This window comes from Anabrus simplex, chromosome X, assembly GCF_040414725.1.
Source record: "Anabrus simplex isolate iqAnaSimp1 chromosome X, ASM4041472v1, whole genome shotgun sequence".
In the NCBI taxonomy this organism is placed as follows: domain Eukaryota; kingdom Metazoa; phylum Arthropoda; class Insecta; order Orthoptera; family Tettigoniidae; genus Anabrus; species Anabrus simplex.
In genome coordinates this window covers 32,007,607-32,032,014 of record NC_090279.1, presented here as the reverse complement: position 1 = coordinate 32,032,014, position 24,408 = coordinate 32,007,607, and the positions used below count along the sequence as shown (strand labels likewise).

At 37.9% G+C, this 24,408-nt stretch overlaps 1 long non-coding RNA gene across 1 annotated transcript in view; it reads right to left on the bottom strand.

The window, feature by feature from the left end:
* LOC137503122 (uncharacterized) overlaps nucleotides 1–23,872 on the bottom strand; it is a 29,672-nt gene extending 5,800 nt beyond the window's left edge. Inside the window, exons 1-3 of the long non-coding RNA XR_011019062.1 lie at nucleotides 23,833–23,872; nucleotides 13,950–14,080; nucleotides 11,964–12,059 (exon numbers count right to left, since the gene is read on the bottom strand). This is a non-coding gene — a long non-coding RNA (uncharacterized lncRNA). The remainder of the gene's footprint in view (nucleotides 1–11,963; nucleotides 12,060–13,949; nucleotides 14,081–23,832) is intronic.
* Between the last annotated feature and the right edge of the window lie 536 nt (nucleotides 23,873–24,408).

Sequence of the window (24,408 nt, the reverse complement as noted above, 5' to 3'; positions counted from 1 at the left end):
ATGTCTTCTCTTTCTATAGGGTTCACATAGTAGACAATTCGTGTAGAACAAACTGTACAGTGCCTACCGGAGTGTGGAAGCGACTATGCGAAAAGAACGAGAAACTTGTGCATTCACATCGAGAATTACCTATTTCTCCAAATTTCACTTCCCCTGCCTTCTCTTTTCTGACGCACTGCGGCTGACTCTCTGACATAGCAAATAGAGCAAGTTCATCAATCTGAATGCATGACCGGAAGTAACAAGGTCACTTTAATTTCCTCAAAAGGAAACATTTCCCCGAGAATCTGACTGCACCATCATTCTTAACATTCCACGAAGAGCATCCCTGATTTCTCTGTCAATATAGTTCTGAGACACCTTCTATACAGGTCATTACAGTGAGTGCGTCTCGACTGAGATTTATATACAGTATGTCTTTGTCTTATCCTACAACTCTTCTTGGACTGCAATCATCCATAGGAAGATTAGATATTCAATACAAGAGGAACTAGGTTATATCGTACCCAAGTTTACTGTGACGGTTGCAGTGAAAGATCTGTAGAATGTGTCTACATGTTGTCAAATGCATTAAGATCAACAAGAGGAAAATTTCTGTTGTTGCTAGGGTCTCCTTCTAGTCTTTAAGCTTCCACCACTTGATGTTCTCAGGGGCATAGAGGTCCTTAAATCCGCTATGCCTACCTTATGCAGAGGTGTAATACAGTCAGATGATATAACATTCACATCCTTTCTTCATCGTAGATCACGGTGCTGAACAACGATAAGGTCAATTTGCTTGCTGCAGTCACCACAAGTGAAACCTCAAATATGAGCTCCATCATCATATCAGATACCGAAGGTATTACCACCATGGCAGCTGTAAAAATTCTTAGTGACCATCATGCGCATTAAGGTCATCACAGAGAAGTGGAAACTCATCTTCAGGATACGCTGCAACATGACCTCGTAGTTCCTGCCAATGCTCTTCTTTATCCAGGTCATCACAGCCAGATTGTGACATAGAAAACACAAGTTCGAGAGGATGCAACGTGGAATGTAATTCACATAAGGCTGTCGGAATAGCACTGAACCTCAGCAACTCAATCTTGCATGCTTGCGCACAAAATGAATTCAACACCATTCCTGCTGGATGTAACCTGGCAGATAAGTTCACAGACATCTTTGATGTCATGAGATTTCTGGCCTTTCCAAAGCGAGCAACTTAAAAACTAATTACATACCTACACTTCAATTCTAAACCGGACTTACATTATCCAAATTGCAACAGGTTAACAGGAACAATAGAATGAAAAGATTAAGTAATAATAAAGCAAGAATGATATTTACTAATAAAATAATTATTCTACAATAATTCTAAGCCACATATAGATGCATCCCGACTACTATAGTTTAACTGAAGCAACAAATATTCCTAAAGTATGAATTTATGGAACTTATGAGAATGTAAATATTCCTTGACTATGTACATAAAATTTAGTTTCCTTGATACATCAAAGAGACAAAAAGGTGAATAGTTTGAATGTAATTATCAGTCAAAGAACAGTGGCCAGTTATAATCATAAATTTAAGCCATATTAATGAAAGTTAACTGAACATAACCTACGGCATATTGTTTATTTGATGGTTTCTACCATTTCTCTTTCACACCGACACAGATAGGTCATATGGCGATGATGAGCTAAAAATGGCTAGGAATGAGAAGGAAGCAATTGTGGCCTTAATTAAGGTACATTCGCACCATTTGTTTGCTGTGAAAATGTGAAACATGCACTTCAGGGCTGTCGACAGTGGGTTCGAGCCCAGCATCTTATAAATACAGGCCAAGAGCTACATGGCCAGTTATTCAGTACAACAAGGAAACAATTGCTTGATTTCCTTCTCTTCCAATACTTACTGTGAGAGTATATTAATATGTAATTTCAAACAATACGTTAAAAAGTAAGTTTTTATTTTAGAAATTCAGCCTTCACAGTTCCCCAGATGTACATGCACATTTGGACGTAAGTTTTCATATACATGTCCAAAATTTTACGATACATGGGGTTACTTTGGAAAAGTAAAGAGTAAAGTAGATTCCCAAAATTCTATGCAGAGCATGCTTTCCTCCCTTGAAGTCAAGATGGGCTGCCTACGTATGCTCTTCGGATCTAGGATCGAGGTGGCCCTTACTTCTTTGCAGCTTCTCTGCATGCCCTTCACCAAGAATCCCTTTAAGAGACTTATCAAGCTTATCGGCATTGTATTTACGTTAGACAATGCTTCCAAATTTATGCTTATATTCTTGCAACACATTCCGAAGTAACCCCATGAAAGAACCTTACTCAGAAAAACAGCCAAAGACATGATTCTTGAGGTGATCAAGCTAATGCAAGTTGAACCTAACAGCACTTCAGTTAGAGTAAAACAATTCACATCAACTAACATTTCTTGACAATGTGAACATTTGGTACCACACGATACAACAAGCAATGTCTCTCACTGAGGGACAAAGAAAAAGAGACAACAATCAAGAAAAAGGTTTATCACAACAGTTCTATGAACTTTGACTGTCCTACATCAACACAGATCTATCCATATTAAGAAACAAAGTACACATATACGTGAAGATAAACCGACGTCCGGAATTATCGCATGGAATATTTGGAAGAGAAGTGTACGAAAATACTAATAAATTGCAGGGTATATGCTGTAAACGGGAATCATGGATCAAAGGTATCTGGGCATGGAGAAATACTCACAGGTCAATTTATCTCCAAAAGTGAGGAGACAGGGTTGGATCAAACACATTTCAATGACACTTGGGTGAAATATCAATTAAGAAATAGTAAATGTAATGATTATCATTATTTTACTGTAAAACCAATTATAGTATTAGCATTAACAGCTAAAAGATAGCTGGGCATCTCAGAGAAGTTAACTGTTAACAATGTAGAATGACACTACATAAGCACTGTACAAGTATACATATAGTTTCACCTTAAAGTTCTACACAATACTTTATAGTGCAAATGCAGTTTCCACACCACACACAGGATTTCAACAAACCAATTTTACCAATTCCGCATCAATATATCGAAATAATACACTTTTAATAATTCTGCATCATTTATACAGCAGTTTATACTGTGGAAAGAAATCTTTGTTTGCTAGCGGCTTAACGTCGCACCGACACAGATAGGTCTTATGGCGACGATGGGATAGGAAAGGCCTAGGAGTTGGAAGGAAGCGGCCGTGGCCTTAATTAAGGTACAGCCCCAGCATTTGCCTGGTGTGAAAATGGGAAACCACGGAAACCATCTTCAGAGCTGCCGATAATGTGATTCGAACCTACTATCTCCCAGATGCAAGCTCACAGCCGCGCGCCTCTACGCGCACGTCCAACTCGCCCGGTAAGAAATCTTTCACCTACAACATATTGTAACCGAAAATGGCATAACTGGAGTTAAAATTGAGATTGCCGCAAAAGCCTAATTTAATTCGGTCAGTGGGTCATTTACAACAGCTCTGGTGAAGGCCAGGATATGATAACATTGGAGAAATTCGCCTTTAGGCTCATTGCTGCATGGCCGTGTGGCGATCTACTCCTTTTCTCTTATTGGTCAGGAGGTTAGCATGCGACAGATATGAACAGTTAACATTTTCAAGGCTAACACCGCCCGGCATGTTTTCAGAACTCTTCACAAGAACAGTTTCGAACAATGATACTTTAAGAAGACGTGAAAAAAATTATGATTGGTTTCCAACTAATCACACTTTCTAGGCCGAGAACTGATAAAAGCAGTGTGTAATCGACGCTCAACTTACTCAGCTCCTACACTACTGATTTTATACTGCTCTACTTTAGAGCACAACTTCACTTCGCTTTCCCACTACAATTCTACGAGATGTTCTTCGCCAAGAGATGTTTATTAGTCGTGATGTCTCATAAAGGGAACACTTTATTTCGTCTTCTACAAGACATAACCACGACTATATTAATTCCAGAACACGTGAGGAATGCATAAATCATCTGAACCCGCAAGTTAAGTGTCGATTGACATTTAAATAGGCATGGTTGAAACACATATCAATGTGCCGCTTCAGTTAGAGAGAGAGAGAGAGAGTGAGTGTGTGTGTTTGTGTGTGAGAGAGAGAGAGAGGAAGCCTACTGATACAAGAAGCCTGCAAGACGAAGGAACAAGGGGAATCATCATGCTGCTTGCAAGAGGAATCTTTACTTTCATCATGGTGCACCTTGCAAGGGATATTCCTTCCGGAATGTCTAACTTAAAGGAGAGATCCCACCAAACCCTAAAGGGTGGTAAAGGGACCAATCATGAGACGTTGCCAGACATGAATAAATCAACTTCCATCACAAAATTTTAAGGAACTCTTTTAAATGTTAATTTCATTTCCAGAGGGACTTCATTCGTGAAATAATATTTCCTATTACTTTCTGCTGTTGCAGATTCTTATCGCTTCTGATCTACTTATTGATGTTGGTAAATTTTGTGAATGATTGAAATACACTCATGTCCATAAAATCCAGAACACCTTGAAAGACTAGAGATAGGAAATCTATATTCATAGGACATGTGCATTAGTATGTTCTGAAGACAGGTCCACATCAATATCTCTGTGCAACACCGACTGGTAAATTGTGCCTGCTGTGTTTTTAGTCTTAAGGTCTATAAAATGTGCTTAAATGTAGCTGTGTATGCTTTTATAATATACTTTATATTAGGCTTACACCTTGTCAAATTAAGTAATATAGACCTTAAGACTAAAAACAAAGCAATATGACAAAGTCATTCCAGGAACTTGTTTTACTCGTAAAACTTGAACGTGAATGATATAATTCAAGGTCATATGTACATAGCAAAGTTTTATCATATGTTGTAATCCATTTAATGTGTTCAAAAAGTGGTATCTCTTTAATATATAATAGTTTTCTAAACTTAGACATAAAACACAGTATTATTCACTCTGAAACATATTACCTAATGTCAGTCAAATATGAAATGTTTATGGGCAAGGTACAACTATTAACAAAATGTATTCTAATGTGAATGTACATGACAGCTGAGGATGACTTGTGAAGAGTCGAAACAGATCCTGTTATTAAGAAGAAAATTTTAATACATTAGTATTGATTAGGTGGATCTCTTTCTTTCTATGACATATTTTGTTCATCTATATGAGTTGAGAAACTAAACTCTTGGCACTAAGGTGACATAAGTGAAGTGTGCTTTTATGTCTATTTAGGGCTGACTGGACAATGTGAGTTGTAACTTCAAGGAGGGGGAGATTAGGGTGAATGGACTAGCAGGTAGACAGGTTGATGGGATAGGTGGGGAAGGGGAAGTGTGGCAAGGGAAAATATTGCTATGGTCAGAGAGATTATGGCTGTTTGTGGTATGCATTGCCAATTGCTAAAATGAAACTAAAACACAGCATGTGACTACACCCTATTAATGGTCAGCAATTAACATATTTTAGGTAATTGAATTGTCAGTAATAATAATAGTGAAAATATGCAACAGCAGATTAGGCATAGAGAATACTCAGGTAGGAGCTTTTTATACGTAGTGTTGACGTTAGAGCTATGTACACGTAATATGGAGGCCTGACTCAAAAGAAAACAAGTTAGAAAATTTTTATTAAAGAGTATGTAGATCGATAGGTGGTAGGATAAGAAGACTGATTAAGTGAATAGATATTTGGACAGATAGATAAATACAGTAAATGGATAGATAGATAGATAGATAGACAAATTTACTTGAAAAAATAAAAAAGCTAGCTCCTCAGCTGTGACTTACGGTAAACGATGGGTTTGGACTCACATAGTCAAGTAATCAAATAGCACGGCAAGAGAAGCTTATGCCATAGGAAGTTCCTTTAACTGGCACACTTATAATTTCATCCCGTTAGCCTTCTTGATTATGATGTCTCCTGAGTCAGTCCAAGTGTTTCTAAGACCAAAACACTGGATTGCTGTCGTCATGATCGACATTCTGGTAGCTGTAAAATCTTCACAGATTGTTGTGGATGAGCCTTTCAGTTTCCTTTTCCTAGTGAAGACATTCTGCCATGAGTGATAAGACTCAAATTTGAATAGGATAGGTCTTGTTTTCCATGGTGATCAAGGACCTAGTCTGTGACACCTATCAATATCATTAAGTGTAACATATGCACCTACTGCTTTGCACACGCTGAGCACTAGTTCATCTCAGTTTTCGTTCAAACATTCGGGGATGAAGAAAATCTTACATTATTCCTCCTGCTGTATTGCTCCAATGAATAACATTTGGAGTCCATATCCTCCTTCATTTTGTGGATTTCCACCTCCTTTTTATCAAGATTTTCAGTTAACTCTGAAAATGCTTCGGCATTAAATATTAAACTTTTTTCATGTTCTCTTATAACCATTTCTGTTATGCAGGTCAAAATGGCCTGCACAATTTTTTTAAGGAAGCTGTCCGAGTTAATAAAGTCGTCCAGCGTGCACTTCATGAGGTGGTCTACGTTGGCATGATTGGTAGTGGCTGGGCTTCTAAGTCTGTTGTTTTGGCGGCCCATTTTGTTTACAATGCAAATTGAAAGAAGAAGAACAATACCGACAAAATGTGTTAGTACGATTCATAAATACAAACGTAACACTGCCTCAAGTTTTTATCACTTCCACTGCTGTATAACACCTTCAAATCACTTGATTACTGAGGAGCCTCACTCACCCACGTCCGTGACGAACCATTTTATCAGATAGGTTAGAAACTCAACATGGCGCGGCCCGAATGGTGTCACGATGCATTACGCATTTACACAAGGTTTACCTACATCAGCACATTTAATAATTGTAATAATAATAATAATAATAATAATAATAATAATAATAATAATAATAATAATAATAATAATCGCAATAGCAATGAGCACTTGAATGAGTATTAAGTTCAAGTGATTTTCACACTTACCTGCATCCAGTCAGTGTTTTTTGTCTCTTTTTACATTTTATGAGGTAGTGACTATCGCACACGTCATTACATAGTAAACAAACAGAGTCATCTGTTGTCTATGTGCATATTTCGCTGTGGAAGCCATATATTTAAGCTATTAGAAAGCTGAAAATGCAATATAGGCCTCTCCATTAAGCAACAACACAGAATATAAAATAGTAAGCAAATCAAAACATTGAAAATTGGATCTACCAATCAGAGCGCTATAGGCTACCCATATAGCTACTGAAGCTATTGGTTACTTCACATTCAATATCACACTTGGTTTTGTTTGAATGTTTATTCAGTTTCCTTTACAATTTATTCCTGGCATAAAAGACATAAGCCTACCCAAGATTAGTGTTATAAAAATTTAAAAAATGTGCTTCTATTAAGGGATAAATAAGGTATGTCCATTTTATCTGGCCGAAGAACGAATTTCCAGATATTTTTTGAATTCCCTGATATTTCCTGGTTTACCCGCTATTAATCGAATTCTCTGACATTCCCTGATTTGCGGTTTTCCATGCAGGTGGACACCCTGTTAAACTCTTATTTGGGCCGATGACCTTGGATGTTAGGCCCCATAAAACAACAAGCAGCATCAAACCCATATTTGTACGGGGAGGCCACTCACTTTTTATTTTCGTTGAAGTGAAAAAAGGTTCATGACCGTGTGTTGCTGTGTATGTTTTTACTAGTTGATGTGGTAACCTCCTTTTGTCGAATTAGTCAAGTGGAGACGCTCATGCTTGAAGTTGGCTACAGCTTCAATGTTGAAATCGACTACTGAGGGATGTGTAATGAAGAATCAGTAACGAGAGGAGGGTAGAAAGATATTTAAGATCAGAGAACAAAGGGTTAAATTTTGTGAAAAACACTGTGTATACATTTACCTACACCGTCAACCTTTCTGGTATGAACTGGTTGCCTTTGTAGCATCAGAACAAATGACACTTTCACTTCTTGTATTGTATCTGTGTGGTATTGAGGGAAGGGGGTGTGGCGGAGGAGAGGAGATGGGCAGAGCATTGAGCTTATGCGCTGTTGGCTGTAGGCTGAACATTTACAGCGATAATGGCACAAACTTCTTCAGAGTAGCTAAAGAAATCAAGACCTTTCTGTAAAACAACCTTCAGAAAACCAACTCTTAACACAACTGCAGGCATGGGACTAAGTTTCCTCCGTAACACTTTGACTAGAGTAATCAGGATCGTGATTTTAATCCCTTAGGCATGAGATCACGGCTGATGATGCACATGCAATGGGCGAAACATGTCCCCTTAAATTAGTATGACAAGATGAAATTCTTAATTTTAAGAACCCAATGAGTATTGAATACGAGGATTTCAATAAACTTTTGTAACCTCGTTGAATTAATGTACATTTCAATATGGACCAGTCATGAGATTTGTAACATATAATTATCTGAGATTGTTGTAAACAACCCACGGAGTGAAATTAAAGTCCACTGTTTGTATCGGAGTTGAACCATTTACACAAATATTATATTAATGTTGTGCAGGAAACTAACATCTCATATAAAGACTATTAATCCAATCATAGATCAAGAAGGCCATCTTCTTGTCAGTGGATGACTGCACAATACTCCAATACTAGCGGACTGGAAACATTAGAAATTCTGTATCACCTCACAAATATAATTATGATGGCAGAACACCTTGGACTACTTCATCCTGGCACTCAACACTCTGAGAGACAAGTTTAGGATCTCTTCAGAAAGGGGAACAGAAAGACGCCACACTCATACACATCTCAGGTGTTACATCGTGTCATACTAATTTATGTTTCGCCCATTGCATACGCATCATCAGCCGTGATCTCACGCCTGGGGGAATAAAAATCAGGATCCTGATTACTCTATGCGAGGTGTTACATAGAGGAATAATTAATGAGAAATACACAAATGGTGCCTTTAACCCTGACATATCCATTCCTTAAAACTAGAACAGACTATGCTGGCCCAAATCTAATAAAAAAATTGTGTGAAATCGAACGAGACCAGACTGTTAGCTAATAAGGCTCTCTACTTAGACATGATACCCGATCTCACCACAACAACATTTCTCTCCGCACTTTATCAACTTAGTTCTCATAGACGTCAACCCCTAAACATTTACAGCAATAATGGCACAAACTTCAATGGAGCAGCTACAGAAATCAAGGCCTTCCTGCAAAATAACCCTCAGAAAACCAACTCTTTGCACAACTGCAGGCATGGGACTGATGTGGCATTTCATCCCTCCTGCAACACCACACTTTGGTGGAAGCAGCTGTCATGAGTCTGATTTAACACCCCAGACAAGTGATGGATTCTTATCGCATCACCAACAAAGAATGTACCATTCTTGAAACACATACATCCTCTCACCAAAGCTAAATGATGAACCTTTTGACACTTCTTACCTAACTACAACCAATTTCCTTATAGGAGAGCCAATTACTACACTCTCTGGTCATGATTATACTTCCTCTCTCATCACAACCTTGCCCGCATGGCTATATTTTCAGCAGCTAACCCAGAACTCCTGGATGAGATGGTGAAATGAATATCTCAATAAATGGGCAATGAAATACCCCATAGCAACATAGTCATACTAAAACAAGATGACACGCATGCTATGAAGTGGACGATGACAGTGATCAAATGTGCATCCTGGTAATGATGAATTATTCATGTAACGAATGTTCAGATGAGTAATGGTGAACTTACAAGGTCTATTCACAAACACTATCCCTTACGAAGTATAAAACAGAAAGGCAAGATAACTCTTCAATGGCTTATTTATTCATTGCATGTTTAAGTAATATTGTTCCGAGATTATCTGTGGAACGCAGAGAGGTGAAAGAAGGTGTCAGCATTAATGGGTCTATCTACGATATCAACGATTAATTTAAACTTTAAAACAAAGGTTATATTTCTTTTCAGATCTCAAATTTAACAAAATTCTTCACTAGGTCAAGGAACAAAATATCAGGTACAAAATAGCAAACAAGAATAGAAATCCAAGGGTTGGAAATTACAAGTTTTGAGCTTCCAGCTCCAATTTACAAGTTTACAATGTCACAAATGTTGCGTTTGTTTAGATAACGAGAGATATCTCCCAAGACACAGTTCCAGAGAACCTTGCTCCAAACGTTACACATACGGCCTTCCAAACGCCCGACTGAAAATTGCACCAATATCAGACAAGAGTTTACATGCTCTTTAAATTCAGCCAAGGATGCTGTGCACGCAATTCCTTACAGCCTACTCAAGGAAACATTACACAAAACTATACAATTTCTGGCATCTCTAGGCACAACCTACAATTCCTTTACACAGCGGTATATTGTACCCATACTACTGAGCCTTCATGGAAGAGAACAACAGGTTATATTACTGGTCCAAACTCAAAATGTATGCAGTCGTAAACTTGCACTCCTTGAAATCCAACTTTTGAAACCCTACTTGGGCTTGTGGCCCGATGATGCAGAGGCTAATTCTACACAACTGAGGTGAATCGAAAGAGAAATTAATGAGTGATTTACAGAAGAAAAAGGTTACAAAATCGTAGTCACCTCAAGATAAACTGAAGGGGAATTCGAGAGGGTAACACACTCTCTATCCCCAATTTACAGTATAAGTCTGTATGAAATTTAACATTAGCAGAATGAAAGCTTACATTTTTTAAAACAGATGCTTACATAGTTAAACATTAGAAGCTTCCCCTCCTGTGAGTTTAAGGAGACAGCTACAGATATAGAAAACTGGTGACCATTACCTGGGCTGACGTTCTGCCTGCCAAAGAATTAGGCCTCCTGTCTTAACACACACTCAGAAATTTGACGAGAATAAGACAAGATAACTAGAAAAAGTCGTGGTTTTTATACCCAACGGGATGGTTCGAGAAGGCTCTGGGCAAAATCTGACCACACCCTCTCATTTTATTTGATACTCAAAAAGTTACAAGAAGCTTATGATTGGCTGAAAAATAAATACAGAAACTTTGTGATTGGCCAGACTTCAAAGCTGGCGAGATGAGAAGGAAGTGTTGCAAAACATTGAAGTATCAAAATAAATGAAAGTAAATTTAGTTGAAAAAAGTTATAAACCCAAAACTTCTTTAAATCAGTAATTATTCCACCTTGCACCTGAGTGCATGACCGTAGCTTTTTGTGGGGACATCTATGGAGAAAAATCCAAACTTTATGATGTACACCAAAACAAAACAAAGAAATCCAGTCAGTTTAGGAAACGTTAAAATAACATACTCAGTTATTCAGTAGTGACACTTCTGATAAATGTCCCTACTTAATGCATTAGTGGTTTCAAGTTTTGTTCGATAGATAGTGTTCCCTAAGGCGCTTCTTTTCAATGTGCGGGGTTGAGGTGCACCTCCCGGTACAAATATTATAAGTCACAATGGACTAGTTCCATCACAGACCACATTAGGGAGAAAAAGAATATTTTTCACTTGCCAAGAGATGGCTACAATGTGTGTAGTATACAAGCGAATAATCACAGTAAACAAGCATATCACCTGCAACTTGTATCAATAAATTATTATTTTGAAAACAATAATTAATATAATCAATAAGATAACAAAGGTGTTTCATTTGGAAACGACTAGTAAAATATTCTGTAACAGTAACAAAAGAATGTACCTTCCAGCTACTTTGTGTTCAAAACTAATTAACGAATTCAAAAGTATTAGTAGGAATGATACCAGCTACCAAATGACATACAGTAGAGTTCTTTGGAATAATCCTAACTGCTGCACAATTCATAACGCAAGATCGTGGAACAACTTGAAGGAAAAGTGAAAACTAGATATGTAAACAGTCAATCTCATAAAAAAGTATATTATCGGTAGGACTATCAATCATGTGGACTAAAAAGATGGATCAAACCCTGGTATCTGTTGAGCTATTTTCTACCCATTTCCATTATCTGACGATGGATTATCAAATTATATACATTACCTCAAGAGAGTCTTCCTGCAATGACTCTGGCTCGGTTAACTCTGATTTAACTTCTTCTTTCAGAGCTATCACTTCTGATACATGTTCAAAATTTTCCTATGGAAAATAAGAAATATTAGGTATGCTCATAACACACATCTACAAATACAGTCACCAACAAATGAGCATGTTAATTCATTCATTTCCAGTATTACAGTTACTTTTACAATTTCACTAATGTTTAAGGAAGATTTCTACCAGCAGAGGATTGTTATAACCAAAGGCTGTACTGAGAATGGTGTTACTATTCTTGCTCACTCCTTATGTCAGAGAAAGGATGAGACTGAGAACAAAATATAAAATGCCAAACGTTTTCTAGCCATACCAGAAGATATAATACCAGAGATGGAATGGGGGCTATCTCACACAGAATTTGGAAGGACGCAGCCATAGGCATAAACACTAAATTGTATGAACTGTTTTCATATGTTCAATCATATCAATCAAATGATAAAAGTTGTCTGAACCAATTAGAAGCGTTACATTTCTATATGATTTTTTGTTCTCAGCATAGAGTTTGTTTATAGACAGATTAATATTACTTGAAATAATGGAATCACATTCTCTACTATGGTTTTGCTGAGATCACAGGGGCTACATAAAACATTAATACAGTTCTGTTTGAAACAGCATATTTCAATGCTTCCAAGTGTAAAATAAAAAACATAAACATGAAAGAAGCAGACTTATCACAGTCATATAACAGTGAAAGATGTGATGTAACCCAAAGTCAAAGCAGCTAGAAATGAAATATTGCACTACTATAAGCATGATATCTATTATTCTGTGAGGAGCTGAGGGGATGAGGACACCGTCAGTGGAGAATCAGCAGTGTTGGAGTTAATATCTGCAGTTTCAGAAGATCTTTTATGATCTACTACGAGACATTTAAATTTCACTCATAGATTCATAAAACCTTGTCAGCACTACAGGGGGGAGGGACTGTGATTAAAAGCTTATGTTCTCATGTAAATTAAGTAACTAATAAAATTGAATTAAAGTAACAAGTTCTAGAATATGCCAACATAACACATTCAATACAGAAGAGAAGAGTAGCCGAACTAAGGAATGGATGAAAAGGATGCACAAAAAGGACAGCGAAATAATGACAAAGAGGAAAGAAAAAAAATCTGTTTAATGTGCCTTAAGTCCTTAAAGTGTCAGAGCCCACTAACAAGGGGCATATAAAAGAAATCATTCTCAGACATGGTTCTCTATATAACATAGAATCTGACCTGTATTTGAGGAATAAAATGAACTAATCACTATTCTGTCTTTCTAGAAGAATTCAACATCTGAGCAAAATACTTATTTTGAGAGAACGTACATTCAGATTTTGAGCTATTTCATCCCTCGTATGTCATAGGCAAATCTGCTCGTTCCTTAAAACACATAATATCTTCCAGCACATTGTGGATGTGAGGGTAACCCAGAATAATCACACCTGTGTTGACATTTCGTTTAGCAGACTGGTGTATCCAGGCTCAAAAACACTAATGAAAGATTTGTGATTTAACTTCTTCTACACTAATTATGGTAGGAGTAATAATTTTTAACATGTGGTGCTAATACTGGTGCAGTAGTGTAGGAGGATATTAGTTTTTTAAAGTACAATTGGCCAACCATCCTCTATTTTAATCAGAGGGGAAAAATAAAAAGTGCAACCCCTAAACCAAAGGAATTTCGATACTGACAGTAAAACGTACAGACTAATCCAAGCCCAACCTTAAGTTCCTAAGAGTTGGCAGCTTTGTGTAATGCGTTGTGGTGTATTCCCAGACAAATAAGCAAAACAGAGTTGTACTACGCATAGATGCTCATTCAGCAATTGGTGACTGCTGGTGTTAATACTGAGGAAGCACATAGAAAATTATGCCCCTGCCAAACTTATTCAGCTATTAAGGGTTAATTTCTGACCTCTATAAAGTTATCTGGAATGAGACTTACAGGTGATGCAGTTGTTTTTCCTTCAAGCCAGGCTGGTTCCTCTTTGATCTTTGCTTCCAGGTCCATTTTGCACTTTAAACTGAAGTAGTTAGAAGGTACTGGTATGGTTGATTACTTCCACTGACCTTAGACTGAAATATAACCCAGAAAAATATATTCCCTTATTGATGTCATTGATACTTATGGTGTTTGTCAACAAACTAAGCAACAATCGTGTCATTTTATATGACCATCTATATTATGATCATACCAAAAAACCCAAAATTTTACATTACAGTTGATATTATGATCATACCTATAGGACCTCAAGTTTTCTATGACAGATACTTCAATCAAAGCTAAGGACCTGCAGTTTTATATGATTTCAAAAACAGTGATCACTTCCATAGGATATATAATTTAACTTATCTGTCGATATCAAGATCATAGTCAAAGGACCCCTGGTATTACATGACCAAGCTTGATAGCTGCAGTCGCTTAAGTGCGGACAGTATCCAGTATTCAGGAGATAGTGGGTTCGAACCCCACTGTTGGCAGTCCTGAAGATGGTTTTCCGTGGTTTCCCATTTTCACACCAGGCAAATGTTGGGGCTGTACCTTTATTAAGGCCACGGCCGCTTCCTTCCCAATCCCAGCCCTTTTCTGTCCAATCGTCGCCATAAGACATATCTGTGTTGGTGCAACGTAAAGCCAATAGCAAACAAAAAAAGTATTACATGACACCTTATATCGTATTAATAATAATAATAATAATAATAATAATAATAATAATAATACATATCTTTATTGCCCACCCTAGTGTACACCATCGGCTTACAGGCAATAAAGACAGACAGAGCGAAACAAATGAAAACAAGCAATAATAGCAACTACATCCCTCTTAAAACTACTTAACTACATTTACTACCTCTACATCTACTCAGTATCATCCCACACGTACGCGGATAGCCAGCACACATGCAGGACGATACCGCACTACTAACTACCCAAAGCCCAACCCCTGACTACCACCTAAAAAAATAATTTAAAAAATTAATTAGACTGGTCGCTACAACAGCCCTGGCATGGAACACACGCCCACCAACCCGTCTACAGCAGCCACCAGCCTTGCCATGTGAGAACTGGTATCGTATCCCACTGACCCTCGCTGACAAACACTGTGTTCCTTTCCTTATCATGTGTTACAAGCCACCCTGGCTGAAACCAGACCCAACAAGTGGCCTGCAACACACTTCCGCTATGTACGTCACACATACTCTTGTCCATTGTCAGCACACTACCTTCGCTATCCTTTTCCTTTCCGTGCAGACATGCTCAAGTCTAACTTCTTTGGAGTGGGGTCAAGTCCCCACCCCTCCCTCTTCCCTTGATACGTCACCCTCACCTCTCACGCAATACTCCCGCTCTCTACATCTCACCTTATAAAACTTAAGACTTAAACATCAGCTAACAACCATTTAACATCCCTCATCAACGCACCTAAAAACAATTAAGACTTTTTTTTTTTTTTTTACACAGACAAACTTTTTTTATTCGAAGTCCATTTGTTCACTCAGTCTTCTCCACCTACCGTACCACACTTCACATATCAAACCGTCTCTAAACATCAGCTAACAACCATTTAACATCCCTCATCAATGCACCTAAAAACAATTAAGACTTTTTTTTTTTTTACACAGACAAACTTTTTTCATTCGAAGTCCATTATTCACTCAGTCTTCTCCACCTACCGTACCACACTTCACATATCAAACCGTCTCACCTTATTAAGCTTCATACTTAAACATCAACTAACAATCATTTTACATCGCACTTCAAACAATTTGACTTTTTTTAACATTTCACTTACACACAAACAAACAGTTTCCATTCCAAATCCATTAGTTCACTCCGTCTTCTCAGTCTACAACACCTCAATTACATCAAACTGTTAGATCCCATTTCTTCCATCCTCTTAAACTTAATACATAAACATCAAGAATCCCTCAATTTTACACCCCTCATCAAGGCATCTACACCATTTAAATTTTTTTTTATGACCTACTTTCATAATTTCCATACTGCCAAAATTTTCTCCTTAACTACATTCCCACTTAATCTATCTCAATTCTATCACATATACCTTCTTTATACTCCCTCCTCACACAAATACACTTAAACAATCCCTTTTTTTTTTCACTCCTCATTTACACACCATCAGACAGTACTCCATTCCAAGTCCATTAGTTCACTCAGTCAACTCACTTTTTTTTTTGTTTTATTTATTTATTTTTTATTTTTTATTTTTTACTTCCACCTATGCTTTACACTACCCTCAAACCTACTCAACATCCCCTTTTCTCAACACTTACCTAATTTTCTCAGGCTTTCCCTTTGCCCCAGGCGGATCACCTTTCCACGGGGCAAGGTGCTCTCCCCCTTTCCCCTAACACTACAGCCCCCTCTTCTGATATCATGATTACCATGATACCCTTCTCGCATTTGCTCAGGGCGGATATCCATTTCTCTGAGCAGAATGCCTTCCCCCTTTCTCCCTCAGCACGAACCACATTATCTGCACAACCCCTGTTACTCCCTCAATTTCTTTATAAATATAGCTCTGGCCACATTTAAGAACTTCGCTATATTCGTTCCTTTCTCCCACTCTCTACATAACCAAGATGTATCTTATAGCTTTCCCCTACAATATTCCGCTCCTTACTTAGTAGTTTGATCTTTATCTCTGCCAAAGGTCGGCATTGATTAAAAATATGCAGGTCCTCCCACTTCTCTCCACATAACACACATCTATCCCTATTCTCACTACCTACCCATCCCCTATTCCTCGGAACACCCAATAGCCACCAATACAAACCTCTCTTATCCCTTCTACCCTCTAACTCCGTTTTCGGGTTTATTACTTCCACCAATATATTTAATACTGATAAAGAGACTCTCTCTCTACATTCCCCTATTAAGCTCTGTCTTTCAATATCTAGTAGTCTTCCCTTTATCCTTTCCCATACCCATTTATTCCTACCATCCCCCCAGACCTCTCCATATATCCCCAATCCAATCTTTTGTAACCATTTTTTGCACTTATTCACCCAGTAACCTTCATTCGTCATACCTTTCTGAAAATTAAACGTTTCTTGCACTTACGCACCACCCTTCCCTTCCTCCAATCTAATCCAGTACTTGAACACCCTCTTAGCTATTTCAACCTCTAAAAGACTAATCTGGCCCCGGCATTGGCTGTACAATTCGGTAGGTCCATCATGATCTTGCTAAATTTCGCCACCACCTGGTTTAGTTCACTCCTGTCTTCCTCCATTCCCCATACTTCAACCCCAAATAGCATTTTGCCCATTACCAGTGATTTAAACACCATTTTCTGAATTTTGTATTTAACGTCTGGAAATTTCTTTTCTAATACCCCTACTACAGCAAGCGCTCCTCTTCCTTTAAGTTTTGCCTTCTTACACTGATTTTTCCAAGAAGCATTCTAACTATTACACCTAGGTACTCAATTTTTCCCCCTTGTTTAATTTCTTCCTGCTCCAGCCTCTAGACTTCCTTATTCTTTCTCCCACCCCTTTTCCTACACACCATTATCTGAGTCTTTCTTACATTTACTCTGAGAGACCATTTCCTAGTATATTCAACTACCTTGTCAACCCTTTCTGCAGCCCATTTGCCATCAAAGCCAAAATCAATAGGTCATCCGCGAATAGCAACCCCGGAACCTCCATTTTCCCTACCCAAGGGCATTGCCATGCTTCTCCACCATGACCCTCTAAAATATTATTTATAAATAATATAAATAATATCAGGGATAGCTTACATCCCTGTCTCACCCCGCTTTTCGATTCAAAACACTCAAACTTCCATCCTGCAATTTAATCATCACAAACACTTCTTCATAAATAGTTTCAATTGCCACCCTCAATTTTTTCGACATTCCAACCTCCCCTAATCTCAAAAATAGCGCCTCCCTACTGACCGTATCAAAGGCTTTTTCTAAGTCAATCGCTGCTATAAATAATTTACGCCCTGCTATCCTCACATACTTTGTAATCAAAGTGTCCAGAATCCAAACATTATCAACTGTATTACATCCTTTCCTAAATCCATTTTGGAACTCAGATATCCTACCGTACTGTTCCGCCTAATTTGTTATCCTATTCGCCAAAACCCCTGTGTACACCTTTGACAGCGAGTCTAGGAGTGTAATTCCTCTATAGTTGTTTGGATCACTACTAGCTCCTTTATTTTTATAAATAGGGCATAATACCCCCTTCCTCCATTCTCTAGGAAAGTTTCCTGTTTCCAGCAACCTATTAAAGAATTTCACAATCCCTCTCAACATCGGTTCATTTGCCCCTACCTCTTTCCATACAGTATTGGAAATACCATTCACACCTCCTGGAGCATCGGGTCTAGCATTTTTTAATACTGTAATTACCTCCTGCCTTGTTATCTCCCCATCCAATATTGTAATGCCTACTTCCAGTTCCCTTCCAATTTGTGACTTGTCTATTTCTCTACCCAATTTCCTCTCCCCTTCTAAAAGCCTTTTAAAATGCCTAACCCACTCGTTTTCTCCTATTTTATCCCCCTTCCCCTCCGGTTTCGTTCTTCTGATCTTGTTTATTGACTCCCAAATCCTCTCAAATTTCTTCTCTCTACAATATATATTTATTTTTTCAGCTTCCGCCTCCTTCCACCCTCTTTTCTTCTCATTCAATACCTCCTTATATTCCCTTCTCAATTTACAATATTTCTTCCTTTTTTCTTGCACACCCTCCTTCCTAAACTCTGCTAGGGCTCTCATTACAACCTCACGTTTTCTCCTACAGTCTTCATTAAACCATCCATTCATGTTATTCTTTCTTCCCTCTACCCTTCTCCACACTTTCTTCCCCACCCTCCATACAGGGAGTTCAATTAATTTTAGCACGTTATCCATATCATTCCCTTCTACCGCCCTTTCAATTCCTACCCTTAATATATCTCCCTCCTCTTTCAAATGCCGTCTTAATTTCTCTTTAGTATTATCATCCCATACATACTTCCATCCTCCATTCCTATACCTCTCCTTACTTTCCTCCATCTTTCCCTTCTCATCAGCAACCAAAGTTCTCAATTTTATTTTGATAGGCATATGTTCTGTCAACCCATATTCTAACACCTCAAAACTTATTATTTTCCTTAACGCTATCTCTGAGCTTATTCCTATGTCCACCACACTCCCTCCATTTGTTGTAATATACGTCAAATCTCCCACACTATCCCCCTTCATCCACCCATTTAAAATAAATAAATGTTCTAGAGCACATAACTCTAATAACCTTTCTCCATAACTATTTACAACATTATCCTTACTCTTCCTTTGCAGTACCCCGTCTACTTTTACTTCTTTGCCGTATACCGGTACTCTATTGCTCACTCTCGCATTCCAATCCCCCAATAAAATCATCCCATCTTCTACATACATTCCTTTAATTGTGTTTATTTCTTCAATCAATTCGTCAAAAAAATGTTTATTTGCATACACTGAATCGCTCGGATGATTATAAAGCAGTGACAGACAAATTGCTTCCGCTGCCCCCTTCCCCATTTTTACTCTCAACCACACCACCCCTTCTACCCTAGTCTGTAACGTCTCCACCCATTCAGCTATCTCATTTCTTATTAAAACTACTATGCCCCCTGGGTTTCGGCCCCTCTTCCCTATTTTTTTCCTTAACACGTTAACTACTCTATAACAGTCCCATGTAATTTCAACCCCCTTTCCTAACCACGTCTCTACTAGAGCAATAATCTCAAAATCTTTCACTAAATCCACAATTTCCTTATTCCCTAACTTCCCCATCAACCCCTCAATATTCAGCATCCCTATCACCATATCTAGTTATTTATTTCCTCCCCCTCCCTCCCTATACTTCTGCATTTCACCACTTCCCCCCTTACTTCTCGTGATTCTTCCTTTTGGCTCCACCCCATCCCTCTCTTTCCTCTCACCCCCATCCTTCCCCTTTTCCGTGCCAGAGCCTTTTTTCCCACCCCATAGATCTTTTAAACTTAAGGATCTCGCCTTATTTAATGCCTGCTTTCTCTCCAGGTTTATTTCTGCATTACTCCTATTCGGGGAGGTTGAGTCACTACCCTGACTCCTTTCCCTTCCCGTCACCTCTTCACTACCTGTATCCACTTCACTACGGTCTAGTGTCCTACTTGTTGATTCACTCCTTCCTGGGCGGTTCTGACTCACCAAGGACTATGCTGTCTTCACTACCTGCCCGCTGACACCGCAGTCCCCTCTTCTCTCTTCCTTCTCCGTATTGATGTCGCACTGCTCTCGATTTCTGCAACTCATTTCCTCCTCACATTTTTCCATCCTCAGCAGTTCCTCCTGTGTCCACGATCGCGACCAATTTCTGCCTGAAGTTACCAGACACCTCCCCACTATCTTGACTCGCAATCCCTGTGCTCTAGCACGCCACATATGCCACTTATAGACATCCAACCGCATCCTGTCTTCTTTCTCTATCTCAGCCTTCAAATAAATGTTCGATCCTTTCAAATTTCCAGCATTCCTCAGAAGTATATCAGCCATCAGGGTATATCGTATTAATAGCTATCTAACATACAGTTTTATATGCAACTGAAACTGCAACAAGATGACCTTTCTTGAAAATTTATTGACTGTACGGTTTGCATATCACTCTGATCACTGGGATCCATATACTGGAATCTTCCTACCATTTTTATCCTTTGCAATCGGCTTCAAAACTAACTGAACAAGTTCACAGTTCTTTGAGATGTGTTCTATCAAAAGTTTTCTTCCCAGGATCAAATTCTCTCAAACCATTCTCCTCTCATTAAGCTTATTCACTATCTCTTTATTTGAGACATGTTCTATCAAAATGATCTTCAAGAACTTCTGATAACACGGCATTTAAAAGGCTTCAAACTCTGTTTTTCTTGGCACCAGTTATTATCTGTGTTTCACTTACATATGGTGTAATACTCCTTACTCAGCGTAAACATAATTTTAAAAGTTTTTAATCTGTTCAACCTAAAGAACGTGACGGAGAACAGATGGGAATTTAGGCTGGATTCAGTGATGATATTTATTGATAATGAGAAGGCATATGTCAGTGTACCATGGCAAGTGGTCTCAGATTCATTGATAAAAAAGAAGGCAGGGAGAGGTGAAGAACATATTATAAAAGCCATGAACGAAAAGTGAGTAAGTAGTATGAATACTAAGATAGGACAAACAAACTGGTTCAAAGTAGAAACAGAACTTCAAAATGGATGTGTTTTATCCCCTCCAAAATTAATTACAATCATTGATGAAATCCATAAGAGTATACGACAAAAAAATGAGAACCAAGGAGGCAAAGGTCTCACTCTTTGCAGATAAGACAGTAATAAGTGGAGAAGATGAAATGGAAGGACAAGAACAAGATAATGTAAGGAATCAGGAGATGGAGGAATATGGAACGAAAATCAGTGTGGAAAAGAGTACAATAGTAGTGGTGACGAGAGGTAATAGAGAAGGAATTGGGAATATTGAAGTAAATGGAAGACCATTAGAAGTTGTGGAAAGCATCAAGTATTCAGGGAGAATAATTGAAGAAGATGGGAAAATAAATTAAGAAACTGGATAGAGACTTGAACAAGCCAATGAGTTTTACCAATGTGTGAGATGTATAGTCTGTAACTGGGACATCCAACAGAATGCAAGAAAATTTTGCATCCAATGTATTACACACCATGGACAACAAAAATACATGATGAACGCAGAATGCAAGAGGCCAAGATGAAATTATTTAGAGAAATAATAGGGAGGGCATAAAGGGATAAAGTCAGAAATATAGAAATGAGGGAGTGAATTGGATTCCCTGAACTGAAAGGCAAGATAGAGACACATAAGCTGAAATGGTATGGACACATGATGAGAATGGAAGAGGATAGAGTTCCACAGTAAGTATTTACAGAGAAAGTCATAGGAGAATGACATCGGAGAATGCCCAGAAAGGGGTGAATTGATACGGTAAGGAGAGTACAGAGAAGAGTGGAGTAAAATTAGAAAAAATATTTGAGGAAGGAAAGGAGTGGTGGAGAGACAAAAACTGAGGAGGTTCATGATTCACATTTCTACCCAGAAGACTGGAAATGGAAAATGAAGAAAATTCTGTTGAAATGAAGACAAAAGTTTATACAATACTGCTATCAGCTCATTTCATCGAACAATGCCAGCAAACTTTACTTAAGTGCCTTTTCTTTATTTTTCTATGCATGTCATGTCTAATGACACAGCCAAGTGGTGTTTAACAGAGAGCCCTTTGTAGGGAGTTCCATGTCGAACGAGTGGTTTAAATGTTAAGCAGTTTTTATTGTTTCGCAGGTGGTACGAAAATTGTCTATGTTGAATACACACAATATTAAACAGAAGGAAGGATCCACCTTTCAATACTCCGTTTTAAGTTGAACCAAATAGAGGTTACAACTTGTTCGTTTGGGACAGGTTTCAACACATTTGAAGTGTCATCATCAGCCAATTGGCAAAGCAGTGCAAAAATTAAGTCATAAATGTCTAAAAACAACTAACACAGTGATCACAACTTAACAACGGAGTATTGAAAGGTGGAATCTTCCTTCTGTTTAATATTGTGTGTTTCTCTATTCAATACGGGAAAATCATGAAATTTTTAACTTTATATGTTGAATACCTCGAGTAGTGCCCCAGAGAATTCATTTCACCCAATTGCAGTGTTCATTAGTCACTTTGTGATATTTTACTGTAAATGTAAACATACTGCACAAACAATGAATACTACAATTTCTCCTACAGGTAATACAAGCTTCGTTCCTGTGGCTAATTTTTTAGATTCATACACATTGCCAGGGAATACATTTCTATGTAAATACATATCTATTCAGGAAACTATGCTCATTTGTATTTTATATATTTTAATGTAGGGGACAATACTGAAATGTGCCGTGTTTACTTGTTCTGATTACCGTTTACAGTTTCTACAGCCAGAATTTATTCCTGAAGATTGTTCTTCCATTCCTGAAAGCAGTTTAATGTTGCACTAACAACTCCAAGGTAAAGGGTTAAGATTAGGTATGCAGTGGCATTAATTAAGGTTAATTAATGATAAAATGGGGAAACCACGGAAACGTTTTTCAGGGCTGCAGATACTAGTATTCGACCCCATGCAATCTTACCACCACTCACTCCTGAAAATCTTTTACACAGCAATAAATCAGAAAGACAGCCGACAATAACCTAAATCATCACAAAAAATACCAGAAATAGCTGCTGCGGGGTATTGATGTGATACAGAAGAATCTCCATAACAACACTGATAAAACAAGATACAGATATCCTAAATGGAAACCTCTCAAGAATTTGAACCCTATTTCCATATGTCGCATCATACAGAGTAATGAACAACTCAACATTCACAGCCTCACTATAAAATTGCACACAGAGGTAAATAACACAGCAAAACAATATCGGTAATTAAAATTACACACTAAATATTGCAATTTTTTGTCTAACTACCATCCGCATTTCTTCATCTGCGATGCTCTTCAGAAAAAAAATCCTCATTCCACAAAATTTAGATACATGATAGATTGCTACTACACACAACTTCCAGGCACTTGCAACGCAAAGGCTGGGAGTTTTCTAAAAAGCATGCTAGTTATATGCGTATTCGTTTTTAATGCTAAATTAAAAATAAAATTTAAGAAAACTAATAATTTTAAATATTAAAAATATGTAGAATGCTGAAACTGAGAAGGATTAATATTAACTTCTAATATTCTCACTTGAGATCTATACATTTAGCAAATGTACATTATTTAACTTGAACATTACCGACAATATGTTAGAGGTTGTGGACGCAGTGTAAAAAGACATAAATCACAATTCCTCAATGAAGAAAATCCGTAACTTTCTTAACGGAATAAGCTGCAGAATTGGCCTTATTTAACAACATACCAGCCACTTCAAAACAAAACCGGATATTTGAATGTTGTTCAACCACTTGAAACAAACTTTTGAAGTACAAATTTGATTTCTAACAGTCAGTAGAACAGGCTGAATTTAGGAAAGGATGTATTACTGAAGACTTCTTCTTCTTCTTCTACTTCTTCTTCTTCTTCTTCTTGATACTTATGGACTCTTTTTACTGTCGTCCAGCCACTATGCGTATAAAAAGGAGATCACACGCCAAACAGAGTCCAAAAAACATAGGATATGTGCATTTTGCACATATTATAGAGGGTTGAAAAAACTTATGTCTTGAAGCAGTCTAAGGGTTCACTGTTCACATACAACCAAAACTTGCACTGGATTCAAAGATGGAAGCCAGAACAGCACGCAATAATGATAGGTATAAACTTGTGGAGAGAACAAAATATATGGAGCACCAGTAAATATGATCGAGCTGCG